The 21,908-nt window shown below is 43.6% G+C and overlaps 1 protein-coding gene across 4 annotated transcripts in view; it reads left to right on the top strand.

Moving 5' to 3' along the window:
- Positions 1-21,908, top strand: part of CACNA2D1 (calcium voltage-gated channel auxiliary subunit alpha2delta 1) — a 659,278-nt gene that overhangs the window by 98,150 nt on the left and 539,220 nt on the right. The window lies entirely within an intron of this gene.

Below are 21,908 nucleotides of genomic sequence, written 5' to 3'. Positions count from 1 at the left end.
GCATGGAGCACTCCAAGGGCTTGTCTTCACTACCGGGGAGATTTATGCTGCTGCTCTCCAGTTGACCCCGGTATTCCAGCTCTCCGAGAGCATCTCCCATCAATGCAGTGCAGTGAAGACACCGGGGTAAGTCATCCTAGGCTATCTTGAATCCAGCTATGTTGTTCATGTGGCTGGAGTAGCGTAACTTAGGTCGACATACCCCAGTAGTGAAGACAAGCCCCAAGTGTGTTCACTCCCTTGCCTTTCCTAGTGTTAAATCTAGAAACAGGCATACCTTGAAGTGGGGTCTAAAGGATGGAACAGTGGACTGGGTGATGGGTCACTTGGGTTCTCTCATCTTCACACTGACTCTTAGTGTAGCCTGGGACAAGTCAGTTAAAGCCAGATTGTGGTTGGCCATCTAGGAGTGTAGGGGAGAGAGCACAAGCAGCCTTCATCCCACTCCAGTTGTACCTGATTTGAGAGCCAGTGGCTGGCTGGGGAGTGAAACCACTGCTCTGTATTAGCCTTCAGTACTAGCCTCCTTACAGGTGGTGAGGAAAGACATGCACTTGCATCTGCCAGTATAGTAGTCTGGACCAGGGGGTCACCATATGCTGTACCCATTTAAAGGATTGTGGATCTGCCATTGCTTTTTGTGCTTCGCCAGGAGGAATTCCTGATTACTCTTCCAGATCTCTTAGCTTTCCCCATCCTTAATACAGGGCTATATCTTTAATACATGATCTTTTAACTTCTCTGTGATTTAGCTTACCCAAGTATAAAATGGATGTCATGCTGTTCACCTACAATGTGTCACTGGGTGTTCTGAGGCTGGCTTAGTGTTCACATAGCATATGAACTTTGCATGGAAGAATTATTGTGGCGAATTATGGTATAAGGTGTTATACTGATAACTTCTGTTTAGGCATTTGAAAACATGTCTGTTTCTCCACTACTTTTCCACTCCAGTAATTCAAACCATTGTACACATAAGGCAGTGTTGCCAGTTTTTGCAATTTTATTGTTAATCCCACAAGTTTTATTGTTTTTCTTAAAATCTCAGCTGCTGAAATCAAGAGAATATGTGAGAATCTCAGTTTTCATCTGAAAAAAAAGTAAGTTTCTAGCCCCCATGGTTGCTGAGAAAATCTTGAAAAATTAAGTGAATACACAGTAAAGGCTCAAAACCAAGAAGGCAAATAAGAAGAACCCCCAAATTATTCTTTAAAAAACCTCTTCATTTTTAGCCACTTTCATGAAGGTTTGGGGCCTAATTGATGATTTTTCAATGCTTAGGGTTGGTAATGCCACTAACAATAGGCACCTATTACAGGGCTTGTTATTTATACCTGTGTGGCTGTAGTCTCCTGATGCATATGAAGAACTCCTGTTGAAACATGGGAGACTCAGACTCCTGGCATTGTACTTACCTTGCCACTTTATCCATCAAAAGAAATCCATCCTGTGTAGAGGGCCAGAATTATAGAATCATAGACTTTAAGGTCAGAAGGGACCATTATGATAATCTAGTCTGACCTCCAGCACAACGCAGGCCACAGAATCTCACCCACCCACTCTTGTAACAAACCCCTAACCTATGTCTGAGCTATTGAAGTCCTCAAATTGTGGTTTAAAGACTTGAAGGTGCAGAGAATCCTCCAGCAAGTGACCCGTGCCACATGCTGCAGAGGAAGGCGAAAAACCCCCAGGGCCTCTTCCAATCTGCCCTGGAGGAAAATTCCTTCCTGACCCCAAATATGGTGATCAGCTAAACCCTGAGCATGTGGACAAGATTCGCCAGCCGGATACCCAGGAAAGAATTCTCTGTAGTAACTCAGATCCCACCCCATCTAACATCCCATCACAGGCCAATGGGCATTTACCGCTAATAGTCAAAGATCAATTAATTGCCAAAATTAGGCTATCCCATCATACCATCCCCTCCATAAACTTATCAAGCTTAGGCTTGGGCTACACTGGGCGGGGGGAGGGTTTCGAACTAAGATATGCAACTTCAGCTACGCTCTTCATGTAGCTGTAAGTCGAACTAAGATACTTCGACTTCCTGGCCATCTCACGGCAGAGTCAACCGTGGCAGCTCCCCCGTCAACTCCACTTACTCCTCCTGCCGAGGTGGAGTATAGGCATCAATTCGGGGATCAATTTATCGCATCTAGATGATAAATCAATACCCGATAGATCGATCACTACCCACTGATCTGGCGGGTAGTGAAGACATACCCTTAGTCTTGAAGCCAGATATGTCTTTTTCCTCCATTGCTCCCCTTGGAAGGCTGTTCCAGAACTTCACTCCTCTGATGGTTAGAAACTTTTCTCTAATTTCAAGTCTAAACTTCCTGATGGCCAGTTTATATCCATTTGTTCTTGTGTCCACATTGGTACTGAGCTTAAATAATTCCTCTCCCTCCCTGGTATTTATCCCTCTGATATATTTATAGAGAGCAATCCTGTCTCCCCTCAGCCTTCTTTTGGTTATGCTAAACAAGCCAAGCTCTTTGAGTCTCTTTTCATAAGATAGGTTTTCCATTCCTCGGATCATCCTAGTAGCCCTTCTCTGTACCTGTTCCAGTTTGAATTCATCCTTTTTAAACATGGGAGACCAGAACTGCGTACAATATTCCAGATGAGGTCTCACCAGTGCCTTGTATAATGGTACTAACACCTCCTTATCTCTACTGGAAATACCTCACCTGATGCATCCCAAGACCTCATTAGCTTTTTTCACGGCCATATCACATTGGTGGCTCATAGTCATCCTATGATCAACCAATATTCCGAGTTCCTAAGCATCACTTAAACCCTCTGCACAGATGTGAATTTTGCTCAGAGTTGCTTACGTCCTAATGCTCCCTCTTTGGTGCTGAAACAGCTCAGAAATTACCATTTTTAGCTGGCCTTCATGAGGTGTTTTTAATCATCTGAGGATTTCTATGATTTACAAACATTAATTAAGCAAATACAACAGATGCATCAGCCCCTCCTTGGATGAGCATACTTTGGATATATATAACCCTCATCCAGCCTACCACAATTGCATATTCATCTGCTCCAGTTGGCAAAGCATTGCGTTGGACTTCTGCAGACTCCCAGTATTTAAGTGTTTACCTCTATTCCTATGAAACGTTCTCCCAATCTTTGTTTAGCTTTTTAATGCCATGTGTGTATATACACACACTTTTTTATGCCTTTATATGTATATAGGCATAACTCTGTGTGTGTGTGTGTGTATACATATATGTACATATACACTTTTGTGCATGCTGGAAAACTGTATATTTAAATCCTAGTCAGTTCCTTTCAGAATATTGTCTGCCATTATATTAAATACCTACATACCCTTCAAAAGTCATAATTTCCCCTCTGGTGCAGCTGTGAAACTTCAGAAGGGTAACATGGGAATAGCCTAGGGTGGAATTTGTCTGCAAAAGACTTCATTTTCTTTTTATAACTACTAACAAATGATGTGCAGACAAGTTTAGCGTATATTACCACACTATTGCCAACCTCAAGTATTCAATAATTATGAGTGACGTATTCCCAAATCATATGACTGGCTTAATAAACGTGAGATTGAAAAAAAAAATTGGAGTGTTTTTTTTTTTTTTTTTTTTTACTTTCTAGGTCTGATCCATTAGGGTACATTCACATTTTCTCCACAGCCACTTGGGCTAGAAATGTTTTTAAAATGAAAGCTGAGATTCTCATGTATTCACAAGACTCCAGGAGCTGAGTCTTTCAGAAATATGCCAAAATAGTGCAAGACTCCCAATAGAAACATGAGGTTTGGTAATACTGTTACCAACTTCAGTTTTGTTTCTGGCTTGTGTTCTCTATTAATTATCAGTCTGAGATTAGTCTCTGTGATTTAGAGTCTTCCATTCCAGTACCTTAGGTTAAACATTACCTACTTCATTCATCTTGCCATAAACATTAATGGTTGAGATATTTTGCATTGGTTTTTCTGTTCACAGCTTCCTGTTTTTGTCATCAGTGCACACTGTGACTTCTGAGTTTATGCTGTTCTCCAGGTCATTTTTACACACTTGTGATACTCCCTTGTTATCTTCTGAATCTTAACCTGTTGCTTTCTACTAGCAGTTCTTCTTCATCTACGATGCACATTTCTGTGTCATACAGTAGCTTCCCCATATGCTTTACTGATTTTGTAAACAGATCATCTGTGCTGCACAAAGTTGATCTGAAATGTAGGTACATTTATACCTACAGCTTCAACTTTGACTGAGAGCAGGAATGAAGTCAGGCATAGCTGTTAACTAATTACCACAGTGGGTTTTTACCAATGGGACTAAAGTGTATCAAAGTGTTAAATTAAGAGCGAGTATGATGCAAGAGGACAATACATCTTTTAGCGATGCCCGAAGGGAGATACCAGTGAATGACATCAGCCGTCTCATTGTTCATACGCGGGCATTGCTAAGGGGCTCCACTGAGTAAATGATGTTCCCTAGGCATGTAGCAGAAACAAAGTTGGCGCAAGGTTATAATAAGCAATATTGGTGTTGACTTTCCCAATAATATACTGGTTTCCCTCAGGTTGCCAGCATGACTATAAATGAAAATTAAACCTTCTGTAACAAAATCTGCAGTGGTGTAATACACCCCTGTGCTAAACCTCTATGGTGAAGATTTTTGGACAACATTATCTGATGGTTTTGTACGTGATATATGAAAGTGTCACTCCATCAAGCATTGGAGATAACTCAGAGGGGATTCATTATTCTATTTCTGGTCTGCATATATTAAGAAAATAGTATGACATTTATATGGAGAGATCATTGTGAAAAAATGGACGAAGATAGCAGATGCTTTTCTAGCAAGGAGAGAAATTACGTTTAATTAATCTTAGTTGGGTTCATATATTTACTATTCCCAGAAAGTAAGCCTGTCCACCCCCCTATAATCTGCCAAGGCCCAAATATGGGACACAAATTGTCACAAAATTCCAAATGACAGCATACAAATATTAGAGTTGTGCAGGAAATGCCATGGAGTTTTTTTCTTCTAGTATTAGATAACTGTGTCTGTAACCATGGCACCATGATTTTTTATTTCTTTGGAAATAATTTTTCTGCAAGAAAAATTCCAGGTACCATCCTTGTATAGAATTTAAGTATTCTTGGAACTGAAATGAATGATTTTCCTCAAAATGAGAGATATTTGAGATGTATGAGTCCATCTGGCCAAGTCTGTGTAGGCAAAAAGTTGTGTTCTTCAAATGAGTTAAGCTAATTTGAGTGAGCTAACTCAGTTCAAAACTCCCTGTAATGCCTATATAGGTCCTGTTTAACACATTTAAAATAGGTAGCTACAACATGACTAGCACAAATTAATATTAAAGATATTAAATAGAGCTTGTCTGAATTTTCTGTCACAACAATTTTGAATGAAAAATTCAGTTTCTGCAAAATTGGAATTTTTGATAGGAAAACTTCAATTTTGCAGAAATTTTTTGATTTTCCACTTTGTTTCAAGGCAACACAACATTAAACTATAGTTCTATGTTACCTGATTTGGAGTAGTATTTTGGGTGCCTCATGCCCACATTCTCTTCCATTGGCTGGGCTCCCTGGCCGGATGATGTCTCCTATGATGCAATGTGGTCTCCCCTCTGACTGTGGGTGCATCATGGGAGATGTCTTCCAGCCAGGGAGCTGAGCCATAGGGGAGAATGAGGGCATGAGTTGCCTGAACAACAACCATGAGGCACAGGAACATCGTAGGCAGATGTAGTTTAATTTTGAACTGACTCAAAATGAAATGCTTTGACATTTCCAAATCAGCAAAATATTTTTGATATTTCAACTTTTTTGTTGTGATTTGGGAATGTTGAAGTATCAGAATTTCCCATGGGACAAATTCCGTTCATTGCTCAGCTCTGGTATTAAGCTGTCTACTCAGATGTTAAGGGTGTGTGTGTATGTGGTTCAATTGAGGTAGCTTAGCTCTATTGAAAAATGCACATTTTTGCCGGTGAAGATAGGGCCTCTGAGATTAAGCATGGTTTTATTAATACTACCGCTGAATGGATACCTGCTCAACCATGCAGCCGATTAAAAGCCTTGTTGTAGCAGAATAAAATGTGTGAAAAAGGGCATTACAGTCTCCTTAATATTTGCATGATTGAAAGCTTCCCTTTATGTTCTGAGTGCAGCAATATTATCTTTTGCCAATAATTGCAAGGCCAGAAAGAGACCATTATGATCATCTCATCTGACCTTCTATGTAACACAGGCCATAAAACATACCCCAAATAATTTCTGTTTGAAGTTGGGTGTATCTTTTATTAAATAATCCAATCCTGATTTAAAAATTGCCAGTAACACTAACAGTTAAAAGACATGTTGGCAACAACACTGATGAATTTTTCAGAAATGTGCTGCAAAGGACAAGGGTATATTTAGTGTAGGCAGTAGTGTGATGTAGGCAGGTGATGGGCTTTTACCCAACGATTTTGAAATGCAATCTATATTGTTCAGCTGAACAAAACAAAGCCTCTGTGCATATGAGCTCCCGCGCACATAATTTTTGTGTAATATTGCTTGTTGGCCTAACCCATCACTCAATGCAAGTGACTTCAACAGAAGTTGGATCTGGCATAATGTGCGCACATGAGAGAAGTTACATCTGAAAATTTAATCAACGCGAACGAAAATGAGTTCTGCAGGTGTATGGCCTCACATGATAGTATACAAAGACTGCACGCATCAATGATTGCACTAGGGTTGCCAGGTATCTGGTTTTTGACCAGAATGCCTGGTCAAAAAGAGACCCTGGCAGCTCCAGTCAGCACTGCTGACCAGGCTGTTAAAAGTCTGGTGGCACAACTAAGGCTCCCTGTCTGCCCTGGCTCTGCGCAGCTCCCGGAAGCGGCTGCCATGTTCAGCTCCTAGGCACAGAGCCGCCCCGAGCACTGGCTCCGCAGCTTCCATTGGCCAGGAACCGTGGCCAGTGGGAACCGTGGCCAATGGGAACCGCGGCCAATGGGAGCTGCGGGGGTGGTGTGTGTGGATGGGGGCAGCATGAAGAGCCGCCTGGCCATGCCTACACCTAGGAGATGGACATGCTGTCCGCGTCTGGGAGCCGCCTGAGGTAAATGCCGCCCGGAGCCCGCATTCCTCAGCCCCTTTTGCACCCAAACTCCTCCCGGAGCCTGCCTCCCGCATCCGCTCCCGCACCCCAACCCCCTGCCCCAGCCCTGAGCCCCCTCCTGCACTCCAAACCCCCATCCTCGGCTTCACACCAGAGTCCGCCCCCCAGCCAGAGCCCTCATCCCCTCCCACATCCCAACCCCATGTCCCAGCCCGGAGTCCTCTCCGAAACTCTGGACCCCTAATTTCTGGCCCCACCCTGGAGCACACTCCCCCCAGCTGGAGCCATCACCCTCTCCCACACCCCAATCCCTTGCCCCAGCCCCAGCATAGGAGCCCCCTCCCACACTCTGAAACCCTCGGCCCCATCCCCAAGTCCAGACTCCCCTCCTGCACCCCAACTGCCTGACCCAGCCTAGTGAAAAGGAGCAAGGGGAGAGTGAGCGAGGCAGGGAAGGGGGGGATGGAGTGAGCGGGGGATGGGGCCTTGGGCAGGGACGTGGCAAGGGTGTTTGTCTTTCTCCAGTCAGAAGGTTGGCAACCCTAGATTTTACACAATTATATGGAGGTTGGATTGATACTTCTTTGAAAGAATGGCATGTAATAACCAAGTATCTCTATCTTTACCTGTATTTTTAATACAGTCTCACTTTCACAAACTGGTTGCTCTTGGCAAGGAAGTTAAGTGTCTCCACTTGACTGGATGCTTAGGGTATTTCTTTCTTTTGGCTTAATAGCTCAGATTACATACGTGATGAAACTTCCTTCTGTACTAGTCTAAAAAGTGGAGCTGACCCTTTAAAAACCATCTGTGGCAGGGTGTACATTTATAAATAACCTCCTGTCCCATTTGCTGCCCACTCTCCATGGACGCATCTTGATCATTTATGTTCACAGATAAAAATACACAGAAATTCCATAAGAAGTACAAGACATCAAACACTGAGAGGGCTTTATATTTCTGCTACATTTTCACTTGTTACTATCAATTTTTTGCTTACTTTTTCTCTTTTTTCTATAATTTTTTTAAGCCCTGCCCACAGGTGGCTTAGAATGATTTCAGGGAATATTCACTCTTGCAATGGAAGCCAAAATACTTGGGTTCTTAGTTACTAGACCACAATGCAACTTTGGGCAGATTGTATAACCTTTCTTTGCCCATTTGTAAAATGGGTTCTAACAATACCTCACTAGAATGTTGTGAAGTTTAAGTAAGAAATTGTGGTAAAGTACTTTGAGATCCATGAGTCAGAGACACTACACAAATGTATAGTGCTACTGGAATATTTGCTTTGGCTGAAGATTTGGTATGGCAGCTTACTTATTTATTGCTGTTTTGGGTGAAGACAAAAATGGGAATGTTTGTACTTTCACAGCTTCTCCTTTAATTTCCTCTTTGCATAAACCAGCTGTACTGTTGAAAATCTGAATTTAGTTGCTAAGAACTATTCCATTGTCATCTGTGAGAGTTAAATATGCATATCAAGAAGAGAAAAAAAATATAAGTACAGTTATCTGAATATCTTTTATTTTTCTCTCCATTTTCTCCTCTGTATTCTATACAGCCTACAACAGGTTTGCTTCAATCAAAAATAATTCCGTGTCTCAGTTAGCTAGGACTGTTCATTTTTTAAAAGAACTGTTCAAGTGTCCAAAATATTATTTTTGGTACCTAAACATGTATTTTTCTGATCTCTTTTCCCGTTTGCTAACCCACACTACATGGTTGCCATGCTGATGAGCACTGTAAGAGGTATTGCTACCTCCAGACACAATACTTCTGGTGTTATAGGAAGATTAAGGCACTGGATGGACAGCCAGATGATATGGGTTCAATTCCTGGCCCTGCCAGAGATTTTCTGTGTGACCCTTAGTATCTCTGTTTTAGTTCCCTGTTGTAAAATAGGGATGATAATCCTCCAGTTCTCTCACTCTTTGTCTTTCTTATGATCTTAGTTTGTGAGCTCTTCGAGTCAGGAACTATAGCTGTTCAGTACCTAGCACAATGAGGCCTTTATTAAATAATTAATAGTGAAAAACGGTTCCTACGCCACTTAAGAGCTTTTGAAAATTTTAACTATTGATAATGCAAGTTTATACTTTGTTAAAAAAGGCACTGCCCCACTCTACAGTAGTAGCTCTAAACACTATCCCTTACAGTGGCTATAACTGCGGCGTTTGCTGTAAAATACTGTGGTATCTTTCTTGAGGTCTGGGCCTCATATTATCAAAACATTTTCAATCTCCTGGCAATGCAGAGGAAACCCCATCTGACCACAGCGACAGTCTCTTCCTTTATAGATTGGTAGCTCTGGAACTGTAATCCAGCTGTCCCATGACTGGAGACTCTACACATAGTCTACGAGCCCCACAGCATGCCATGGCCCCGCTGTGGCAATTTTCTGTTTTTCAGTGTTAAGATAATTAAAATGAAAGCAATGCCTGACCTAGCTTAATCCTCTGAGACTGGGGCTACTGTTAAATTTATTCTTGGAGCCCTATACTGTAGATAGTAGTGTTTTATTGCTGTTACTTACAGAATGAATTTTAGCAAAAACATGTTTAAAAAACAAAATATGTTGTAGCTGTTTGCCTTTCTCTAGGTTGTTAATAGCTGAATTATGGAGAAGGTGGCCTGTAATGGCTATGGTATCTCCTTCAAGATCTCCTTTAAGCTAAGGATCTCAAAGTGCTTTGCAATTAACATAGCTTCGGGGGGGGCAGTAGGTTAGTATTATTGTTATTAGTTCCATTTACAGATAACAAATGGAGGCAGAGTGAGGTTGTTACTTGCTTATGGTCATAGACTTTGTGACAGAGCCAGGAATAGTACCCCAATCTGTATCTGGCATTTCTAGCTCATACACCCTGACTGCTCCTCCAAATGCTGGTCCCTATGTGTATTCCATATGCCTGAATCTGGAAATTCTAACAAGCAGTGTCTATTGGCCAGCACATGTGCAGTCGTTCTCTTTGTGCTCCAGACCGAGGGAAGAAGAGGCAGTACAGGCCGACACCTCTCCAGTTCCTTGTTGCTGCCACATGTCCTGAGTCAGAATCCCTGTGCCCACAGATTTCTCCAGCATTTCTCCTTGATAGTCTGTAAATAAATTGTGTAAATAGTTCTACAGTTTTTATATTAGTATAGTTAGAGTCTCAGGGTTCAAGAGTTGTGTTTCCCTTCTGGTTGAGAGCAGACCCACCCATCATGGCAGATCCCCCAAATATTTTTTTTTTTACAAAGAAAAGGTCTCCCTTTGCCTACATCCAAAATTCCACTTGAGGTTATTTCTGAATCCCATGTCAACTAAACGATCCACTTACATGTTTTTCTTCCCCAAACCCCATGCCTCTGCTAAGGAGAGGAGAGTTCATTCCCTCGGTGTAAGATGTGCCTTAGTATTCTACCTGCAGAGGACCAAACCTACCAGAGCAATCACCTAGGCCATTTCTTGCCATAGCGGAAGGGTCGCAAAGACTGGCTATATCCTCTCAAAGAATCTAAATGGATTTCTCGGTGCATCATCACATGTTACCAGTTTGGACATATCCCTTCGCCTGATGGGGTAAGGGCACGCTGCAGGAAGTACCGATACCGCACACATGCAGAGTGGCTACCTGGAATTCCATTGACACATTCACAAAACATTATGCACTAGTTCAGGCCTCTGCCCTGGATGGAGCAGTGGGAACTGAAGTACTTCAAGCATCTTTCCTGCTGGAATCCTCACTCCCGCCACCAGTCTGAATCTTGCTTGTCAATCAACCACATGTGGAATACACACAGGGACCAGCATTTGAAGACAAAAGGGAGATTACTTATCTATACCTGGAAATTCTTTGAGATATGTGGTCCCTATCTGTAGGCCTCTACCCATTCTCCATCACTCTGCTTCCGCTTACTACTGGATTTATAGTAAGAAGAGGAACTGGAGAGGCATCAACCCTCACTGTCTTGTTATGCCATCAGTCTGGAGCATGAGGAGAACTACTGAGCATGGGTGGGCCAATGGACACTGCGGGTCACACATCTCAAAGAACTTCCAGTTACTGGTAAATAACCTCCATTTCTAGCCGTCTGCCTTAATTGTCCAGCCATCTTTCATCTCTCTTATTCTGTTGTGTGAAAGTGGGTTTATACTGAAAGATATTGCTCTGGGTGTTTTCGCTGCACAAGAATCATAAATAAAATAAACCACAATGTTATGTATTCTGGACTATCCACAACTTCATACAATATTTACTTGGAGTACTTGAAAAGATCACTTAGATTTTGGAGCCGCTACCTCTTCTAGTGATATTCCCCATTCTCAGCGCAGGACGGAATATTTCTGCAACCTGGTATATCTCTAAAACCAGAATGAACTTTTTTAGGGTGCCCACAAGAGCTGGAGACAGTGAAACAGTTCAAGTATTTGGTGGCAGTCATCACTGATGAAGGATCAAAGGCAGAAATTTTGGCAAGAACTGCACAAACAACAGCAACAGTGGCAAAGCTAAAGCCAATTTGGAGGAACAAGAACATCTCTCTGGAATCCAAACTGAAACTGCTGCGCGTACTGGTCATTTCCATTTTTCTGTATGCGTACGAGACATGGACCTTTACAGCAGAACTTGAATGGAAAATACAGTAGAGATTAGATACTTTTGTAAAATCCTGGGCATCTCCTACTTTGACCATGTTATTAATGAAGAGGTCCGCAACATCATCACCCAACACGCTGGGTCATATGAAGACCTCCTGACAACCGTGAAGAAGCACAAGCTGAAGTGGTACCGCCATGTAACAAGATCATTTGGCCTATCCAAGATCATCCTCCAAGGGACAGTACAGGGGAAGAGAAGAAGGGGTAGACAGAAGAAGAGATGGATGGACAACATAAAAGAGTGGACAGGAATGGACTTCGCGGAGACTCAAGCACTGACACACAACCATCGGGGTGGAGACAGTTGATTGATTGCTCATCAATGATGGTGCCCCAACAACCAATGCAGTTATCGGAGTGCTGCTGCGGACTGTTGCTTACATGTGACAACTGGATTAATCTTTCGTCCTGACATCTTACTATCCTAAACTCTCTCACCCTCCATGCCTAATCATAATAATAATACAACATGAGCTTTACAATATGTCTGGAAAATTAACAAATGCAAGCTTTGGTGAACCAAGGATACAAGCGAATTCCGGCGTCTCTTCATGGAACATGGCCAGCTGGCCATCACATCCCATTTCTAATGCCTCTGCTGATTGCAACTGCTGTATGATTGAATGGGGAAGGTGGTGATTTATCAGATAACCCAAGTCCCAGTGTGATTTTGCTTCATAGATTAAAGCCAGCACCTTGAACTCCACCCTGCAATCAACCAATCACTATTGCAATGCATTCCTAGTATAACACTCTGCTTAATACGTGGTTTCTACACTAGCTTCAGTTTCTAGATAGTCTCATCATCTACCACCAGGTAGCATATATTACAGTAGTCTAGTGCTGATATGGCAAAGGCAAGAAGGACTGTGGGGCAGTTGGTATGCAAAATAAACAGGTTCAGTCATCTTGCCTGGTATAGATAAAAGGAAGGGATGTTGGCTGCTATTTGGGCATTGAAGTCTATCAGAATTCTGCATGAGAAAGGACTGCAGAATATCACCTTAACGTGCCATAACCTACCGTATTAAGTAAAACAAAAACAAAAAAATGACCAGCTACTCTCTAGGCTGTTACCAGTCCAGCGTTCAATGGAGTCTGTGCAAAAATAATGGGTAGAGCAATAACAGGCTGGGTGGTGCTAACAGATGCCTCCCAAAGACAAGAAAAGATTATCAGCCTGTGTCACAGATGCCAGAACGTCTGTCAGATCAGCCAGTGATGCTCACAGTGACTGGCAAAGTGCTGAAATGCTGCACTGTCACTAGGTGCCTGTGCTGATGGTAGCTCTTGTAACGGTAGCTGATGTCAGCTCAGCAAGACCCAGTTAGATAGGAAAGCCAGGTGGCATTTTACACCTGCAGCAGGGGCTTCTTGCAGCCTTAGCACCAGCATAACTGCAGTTGGCATAACTGGTCCCTCCCCCTGATTAATTAACTCATTAGGTCCAACCACTGCTTTCAGCAGAAATTCTGGGCTCATTCAATGTTTTGAATGAGAACTGAGAGCGTTCAGGGAACTGACTTTCTGATCTATGCATTCAGTTGCCATATAATTTCTCAACTACCTCCTAAGGAAAAAACAAGAGGCTTTCTGGGGGAGAGAGTCGTTGTGGACCTGGTGTTTCATGACATGATATTTGTGAGCAGCAATGTAGTGATGTGTGATTAACTAAACTCAGGCACGGGAATGGCATAATTCAGGGGTCGGCAACCTTTGAGAAGTGGTGTGCCAAGTCTTCGTTTATTTACTGTAATTTTAAGGGTTTGTGTGCCAGTAATACATTTTACATTTGCAGGGGCCAGCGGACGGAACCCCAGACTGGCAGCGGGGTGGCAGATGGAACCCCAGACCGGCAGCGGACTGAGCAGCTCAGCCCGCTGCCGGTCTGGGGTTTCGTCCGCCGGCTCCTGCCAGCTGGGGTCCCGGCCGCTGGCCCCGCTCAGCCCGCTGCCAGCCTGGGGTTCCGTCCATTCAGGCCGGCAGCAGGCTGAGCGGGGCCGGCGGCCGGGATCCCAGCTGGCAGCAGAGTGCCACTAAAAATCAGCTCGCAGGTTGCCAACCCCTGGCATAAATGATATGTAGATGATGTAATCACAGGAGGAGCACGGTTTATGAAAGGTGAATGGATTGATCCAAAATTGAACAAATTTCAGCCTTTGAACATACAGTCAAAGGGATCAAATGTCCATTGTAATGTTAAGAAAAAAGGGAGAGGCAGTGTTGGGAAATAGTTTTTTGTCTGGCTTACACTGATGATCTCTCTTTCTGTCTCTTGTACTTGCCAAGCACTGCAGTGGTGTAGGCAAGTACTGGGCACGTGCCCCAAGCAGCTATGCCAATGCGCCTTAGTTCTGAGCTGTAACATCCCAGGTATTTCAGCTCTCCAATGAAATGCTTCCAGTTTTAGCACTGCTAGGTTGCTTAACCCTAGCATGTGCTTGGAGAAGTTTCACAGCGCCTGTCCTTATGTACTGGTACAGAATACGGGCCATGTAAGCCTCCACTTTGAGTGTGTATGTGTGTGTGTGTGTGTGTGTAAGCTTTGCTTAGCCTATTTCAAACTAACATAAAACTTAATTTCAGCAGTTCTAATATACTGCACTATGTAATCTCATTGATAAACTTCCTATTTCAATTCCAGTAAAAGAATTCTTTATTTTATTTTTAAAATGTCATTAAATAGATGCCAACCCAATTGTGTAATGGTGCTAGTAGTGATACAGGAGACCCTGAGCTCAGCCTTGATCTAGAGAGAGAAACTTCAACCCAGGTAGGGTTGTCCAAAATTTTCACTCCCATAATAAAACTGGTGATGAGATGGATGCAGAAGAGGCAGAGTTTGGTGGTTTCACTCCTTTGAAGAGAGGAGCAGATGAAGGGGTTTCTGAGAGAAGAGGAACAGAAGGTAATTACAACCCTTCCCTCCCACCTTGAGCTGGAATTGTGGGAAACAGCAGTAGGCACAGAAGCTGCAAGTCCGTATACCAAATATGTGGACCCTGCTACTGTGCACTGAAATTCCATCGTGTATTTTGACATGCTGCTGTTGTACATCAGCAGTGCACTACAGAACTTTTAGTGCACAGTAGCAGGGTCCACATGGCCAGCTAGTGCATGGCCAGTAAGATTCATGCCCTGGCTTGCCGCACAATAACTTTCTGTGTAGACAAGCCCTAAAACTCAGTAGTATCTCACAAAGAAGGGCAGGCAACAATACTATCTTCTCCATTCCCTTGTGCTGAATCTTTGTTGAGGCTTTGTTTGTGTCAGCTGGTGCACCTACCTGTACCAGTTTGGGTAATCTTTGCTGAATGCAAGCAAGTCAGTTTTATGGAAGGGAGCAGAGGTATTTATCAGCTTGGCAGTTATTTCATTGATCCCATGCCTGGCCTTTAAGCCAGTTAAAGTAGGGCTTGTTAAGAATTGCTGTGATTCCATGGCATTCATCAAGATCAGGTTTCTTTTCAGTGAATTGTAGTCTTTCTTTGTCTTGTCCTTTGCTGATACTACGCACCATTCAGCCCTGTCAGTTTCAGAAGCTGTATCAGTAGGTAAAGCAGCAGCAGCATGATTGTCTGGATGAAGTCTCTGTTTTAAGTTTAGCTCTAAGAATTTCATCTGTTTCCCGCTTTTTTCTTTTTTTTTAATTGACACATCACCCAGCATCGCTGGAAGAGCTCACACTGGAGAAACGTTGGTAGGGAGGACAGCTTGAAGGGCTGACAGCAGTCAAGGCAGGATGTACTTTTCCTTTCAGAAAACAGCTCACAAGGGAACCTTCCCCATACTTTGCTAGTGTTTTATTGTCACTTAAGTAGATTGTCCATCCTAAGGGTAGCTAGCAGTGGACTTTATCTGCTGGATTGTAAGACAACAGCAATTTCATGCTTCTCAGTTCAGAGACACAGTTAAGAGGGGAAAATGCTGTAAATGGAGGAAGAAGTGGAAGATACATGGAATAAATTATTGGTACCCAAAGCAAATATGTTTTGTTGCATTTGTACATACATGTGTGTATTATATATGCGCGCACACACACATCTACAAATATTATCTGTTATATATCCTCCTCTTTAACATATCAAACTTCTTTCTGAAATAGGAGGGCTAGGAAACTCCTTTTTATTTTTATACTAGACTGAACTTTTATAAAAAAATAAGTTTTAAATGTTGCTCTTAAATCTTGGGTTATGAAAAGATAGCTGGAAATTCCTAGACCTTGACAAATTTAGTACACAAATGTTTAAAATGTATTTTACTAACCTAAAGTTAAAGGGTGATTTTATCTGTGTGAGAATTGCAAGATCATGCCTAGTGTATATCTTTATGCAGCAGTGTGTGTCTTGATTCTTCAGCCAATTTTTCCACCATGTGCTATAGTATTGGGACTCTTAGTGTTCTAATTTCTGTGTATTAATTGCCTTTCTCCAGCAGTGCACTAAAATCCTTTAATGAGCAATTCACTGGGGGGTGCAAAATTTGCAGACTTTATCATTGGGTGCTTAATGTTGTCATTCTTGACAAGAGACTTGCCATCTAGCACAATGGGCTTGTGGTCCCTGACTAGGGCTGCTAGGAACTACGATAATACAAATAATAAATAGTAATAATAACTGGCTCGGATACTATATAAAGCATAGCCCATATGTCAGAGAGCAATGTTGCACTTCTCTAAAAATAATGGCTTGCACTGACAGATTATAAAACTAGGAAGAAGATCCTGGGTGGTGAGACAAGCACGGTTTTGCTCTTTAAGCTGTAATACTGTGTCAGTTAGCATGTATGAACTTCACTTAAATCTTCAGATGCAAATGTAGCCTATTCTTGAAAGTCACTAGCCGTGGCTGAAGCAGATGTGTTTTGGAATGACAGCTAGTGAGATGTGACACTTATGTAGTCAAGCATTTGTCAACTTGTTCACATATCAATTGTTTGAATTTGTTTTCACTTGCCTTGTCTTGAGTCTTATTTTATTAAGTTGGATGCAGGTTGTACGGGTGCAGCATAGTGTAAAGTAGCACAGCATGCCTGAAAGTGATGACTCAAAAAATTCACACACCTTGCAAAGCATTAGAGGTTCAGGAAAGTAAACCACAAGGGCTTGCAGTGAAAATCCATGATTGTAGTCTTTCCCTGTTGTTTTTCCTATGGTTTGCTGTGGATTTTATATCCCTGCTGACAGGTGAAAAGGGGGCCATTTCCCTCTTATCTACACAGACAATCATGACTCATCGTCTTGATGGTATGTAGCCTAAGTCCACAGAGGTGCTGGGATGGTATTTAGTTCCTCTGCTGAACCTCTGGTCTCCTGGCACAGAGTATTGCAGCAACAGTACTATATATGGACTGCTTACACATGTGACTGAGATGACATAGGCCAAGATTGGCTTGAGGGAAATATTTTTAAATGATCAGCATCACCATTTAGCTTTCCCTTTCATTCCACTCACAAAATTGACCACTGCTGCTACAACTATGAAACAAGTATGTTTCTTTGTTTCCATCGCACCATTCTGGCAGCATTTAGTATGAAAAGAAAGCAGGAACACTGGGACTAAAGGAGCCATAGGCCCCCAGGTTAGTATTTTCTATCCAGATATGCCCCCTTTGAACATTTGTTTTCTTTGCAACAAATTCCCTTCCAATATTTCCATGGCTTGGGTTCAGAACACTACATTCTAGGTTTGTGCATTACTTTTTACTTCTTTTCCCCCAGCTGGAAGACTGTGATTCTCTTCTACGGGCATGTTCCCCTATCCTCATTATTGGCATATTCACTGTAAATTTGTGGGCTGAACCACCAGCTGGGGAAGGCGAAGTACTGCTCCAAACATCCACACTGGTCCGGTCCCATTGCTCACGGCTTTTCTTTATTAATTTATGCCTGGATTTCTCTGCTTAGCATTGCAACACATAGCTGAGCTAAGCTCCCAAGGCAAGTCTGAAAATGAAACTTAGGCTCCTGTAACAGGGTGGCGTGCCACGCGGGCTGGAGAGTCTGGGATTAAGCCAACTTGATTACAGAATGAGCCCTACCTGAGAGGAAGCAGGCAATTCCCTGTAAAGAACAGAAGGTGGCTGAAATAAATTAGGGAGAGCTAGGAAAGCTCTCCAGACAGGGAAGTCTGGGAAAGACCCTGACCAAATCAGAGAAGAGGCTGGGAAAAGCTCTTCAGGCAGGGGGACCTGTGAGAGACCCTGATTAAGCAGGGAAGAGATAGAGAGATCCAGGCAAACTTAAGAGCCTGGATAAGAAGTTGCCCAGAGAATACTGCAGCTTAGGGAAAGGAGCAGATGGTGCAGACCTAGACCAGAACCCAGAGCGGTGGGTGGGCCTGCGTTCCCGTACGGGTCCCAAGAAAGGGGGCATAGAAGCCCACCACAAAGGTTATTGAGCCCACCAAGGGGCTAGAGGACAAGACCGGCTCTAGGCACCATCAAAGCAAGCACGTGCTCGGGGCGGCACATTTCCAGGGGCAGCACATTCATAGGCGCCGGTGGGTGCTCGCGCCCTCCCGACCCGGCCCTAACCCTGTCCCTTCCCCGCCCCCATTCCAACTCCTTCCCCAAATCCCCGGCCCCGCCTCCTCCCCTGAGCACCCCGCCACTCCACTTCTCTCCCCTCCCTCCCAGGCTTGCCACCAGAGGGAGGGGGGAGAAGTGGAGTGGTGGCGTGCTCAGGGCTAGAGGCGGAACAGAGGTGAGCTGGGGCGGGGGGGCACAGGAAGGGCTGCAGAAAGTAACCCTCGGCGGAGGGCAGAGGAACCGCTCCCCGCCCCAGCTCACCTCCTTTCCGCCTTCTCCCCTGAGCGTGCCGCCGCTCCGCTTCTCCCCCTCCCTCCCAGACTTGCCGCGCAAAACAGGTGTTTCGCGGCAAGCCTGGGAGGGAGGGAGGGATGGGGGAGACGCGGAGCAGCGGCGGCGTGCTCAGGGGAGGACGTGGAGGCGGAGTGGAAGTGAGCTGGGGCGGGGGGGGAGCTGCCGGTGGGAGCAGAGCACCCACTAATTTTTCCCCGGGGGGTGCTCCAGCCCCAGAGCACCCATGGAGTCGGCGCCTAAAGGCACATTTCCAGGTGTGGCACATTTCTAGGGGCAGCATTCCGGCCAAAAAGTGGGGGCATCCAAAAAATGTTTTGCTCGGGGTGGCAAAAAAATAGGAGCCGGCCCTGCTAGAGGATGAGAGGAAGACAGACGTAAGAGGAGTCTGGGGGTGGGGCAGGGGAAGGATTTTTGTTTGTGTGAAAGAGAGATTTGGGACTTTCACTTTGGACAGCTGTGACCCTGGAAGGGATGTGCTTAAGATGCAGTGTAGTTTACTGTAGCTTCCAGAGCCTTCCCCACAGGGGAAGCTGGCAACTTCTTGTGACAAGGAAAGGCTCCAGCAGCGAGGAAAGGCTCTGACTGGAGAGGCAGTGGGGAAATGTTCGAACAGCTCCCCACTGCTGAGCCTTTCCCTACTGTTTCCCGCTGCTAGAGCCTTTCACTGACATGCGTAGCTATACACTGGAGTGTGGATGCAGCCAGCTTTTCACTGCAGCACATAGCTACATGTACCCTACATGGCAGCGCAAGTGGCATGCTCTGTAGATGTAGCGGCAGGAAGCTTTATAGATGTGTAGTGTTTAAAGTCAGATGGGACTACTACATCATCTATTCCAGTGGTTCTCAATCTGTGGTACTCAGGTCTGCAAACTGTGTCTAAAGGGTCGGCGAAAGGTTGTCGTTTCCGCAGAACAGTGGTTTTCAATCTGTGGTTCCCTAGGGGTCTGTAGACTATGTCTAAGATTTCCAAAGGGGTCCACATCTCTGTTTTGAAATTTTTAGAGGTCCACAAATGAAAAAAGGTTGAGAACTACTGATCTAGTCTGACCTCCTGTACATCACAGGCCATTAACTTTCACCCACTTACTCCTGCATTAAGTCCAGTAACTTAAGTTTGGCTAAAGCACGCCTTCCAGCAAGGCGTCCAGTCTTGATTTGAGGACCTCAAGAGATGGAGAATCCGCCACTTCCCTCCTCTTGTGTTAATGGTTAACCAACCCTTATTTTAAAAATCTGTGCCTGATTTCTGTTTGAATTTGTCTGGATTCGTCTTCCAGTCATTGGTTCTTGTCACGGCTATCTCCAATAGATTAAAGAACCACTTCACATTTTCTTTGACTGTCCATCTTCCCAAGTGATGTCGAAAACCTTGAATTTTTGGCTTGGCAGCAGCACAGCTTTTCAGTTCAGCTTTCCGAGTGAATTTGGGATAGTGGTTGTTCGGAGCACTAAACATAATTTGCTGTTTCTGGCACTCCTAGGCAAGATCTTAGCCTTCTTTTTCTCTTTATAAAGTTGTAATGTAACAAATAGGTACTACTTTCCATAAGATCAGTAGCTCTCTATATTAGTACTCATTGAACTAATAAACAAATAGATGCTCCAGGCTAGACTCTGATTTTGTTTTACAGTGATTTATGGGAGATACTCTGAATTTTAAACTAGTGTCAATGAAAGCATAATTTGTTTCAGGTTGATTTTAAGGGCTGGGTATTTAATATAATTTGTCAGTTAGAGGTCTTGGATGGAGCATCCAAAAGCTAAAGCACACAAAAATCACTAATCACTTCGGGAAATGTAACCCAGCCTGGTTATCTACTAGGTGCCTTATTTACATCTAGGTCTTATTTACATCTGTTCTGGAAAGTGTCACTTATTTGTTAAGTCAGGTAAGTGGCGAACAGGTGGTATTGTCAACTTGTGCTAATGTGCCACCTTTTGTAAAAGATTAAACATTATTTAGACATGGACAGCTGTAAATGTTTATCTTTGTTTAGGTACAAATGTAGTAGCTTTAGAGTTATTGTAGGCCACAGCTAGAATAAGAATAAAATGTAAAGAGGTACTACAAAGAATTTTTCATACTGCAGTCCCACTGGCACACAGTCTTTCTGTAGATTTCCTTAGGTAGAGACTGCTAGCTCCTAGAGAATTTTTCTTTGTATACTACCAACAATCTTAAAGGTCAACTTTGTGACAAGGCCACTGGCCAAAATGTCAAATGTTTATTATAATGGATAGAAAGTGTAAATACACTAAGCACATTTTTAAATGGAATGGACTGCCTACATGACAAGAACTGTAGTTTGCAGACTTATTGCAGATCTTCAAATAAAATGTTCCCTGTATGGAAACTAGTTACAATAATGGCTGCCTTTTCTACACAAGAACCTTGGAAAGGTCTTCTTTGAGTGATGGTCCCTATTGTATTCCACTGAGGGTTGTATGCATGCACCATGCGTCCAGATAGATAAACTGACTTGCAGAGAAATCAAAAGCCAGTAGAGGTTAAAGGTAGAGGCCTGATGTCTGTATGAGCAATTCTGTGTCTTTGAGTCCTGCGCTTGATGCGCGCAGTTCCTGTATTTGCATGCAAGTATTCACCCTGATAACTGGGATGCAGCATGTAGGAGGTCTGAGGTTAGATTGCAACTGCTGCAACTATGTTGGGTTTGGGTGCAGTTGCAGGTAGGAAGGTGTCTATTTGAAGTCCCTGTAACTCAGTGGTCTGCCTGGGCTTTGGTCCTGGGCATGGCAACGCACGGTGAAGGAGCATGCTTCTGGCTCACATGCAGCTTGTGGCTTCCTTCGTGTTATCTCTCCCACCTCCAGTGTGGAGGAGGGAAGAAAGTTTGGACTCTGGCTTTCAGTGAGGGTCCTTTGGGAGGCTTGAGGATGTTGAGAGGACATTGCCCTCACACTCACTCTCATGTTTATAGGACACCAGGGACCACTGGTGCCAGCTGAAATCTACACTCCAACATGGCTGCTGGGTAGTTTGGACTTATTACCCCTGTTAGGTGATACTTACAAAGTAAGTTGTGGCCTCTGCTTTTAGACATTTTATGGTGTCTGTGCCTCATTGTTTCCATGTTCATATCAATGAAATGCTGCACCTATTAGTGTGCATTCAGAAGTCTCTACACTCCATGCCCAAAGGCAATAATTGTATGCGTAGCTGCAGATCCTCAAATGGGCATTCTTGGGACTTATCTGTAACAATAAGATTTTAAGTGACTTCTCTGAGGTTTCAGTAGAAGTCTGTGGCAATAGAACCTAGATCCCTTCTCTCCAATGCCTGTATTATGATCTCAAGGCCATT

Source organism: Chelonia mydas, chromosome 1 (assembly GCF_015237465.2).
Source record: "Chelonia mydas isolate rCheMyd1 chromosome 1, rCheMyd1.pri.v2, whole genome shotgun sequence".
Taxonomy (NCBI): domain Eukaryota; kingdom Metazoa; phylum Chordata; order Testudines; family Cheloniidae; genus Chelonia; species Chelonia mydas.
Note: the sequence above shows the minus strand (reverse complement) of the source record. Positions and strands in the feature narration are given on the sequence as shown.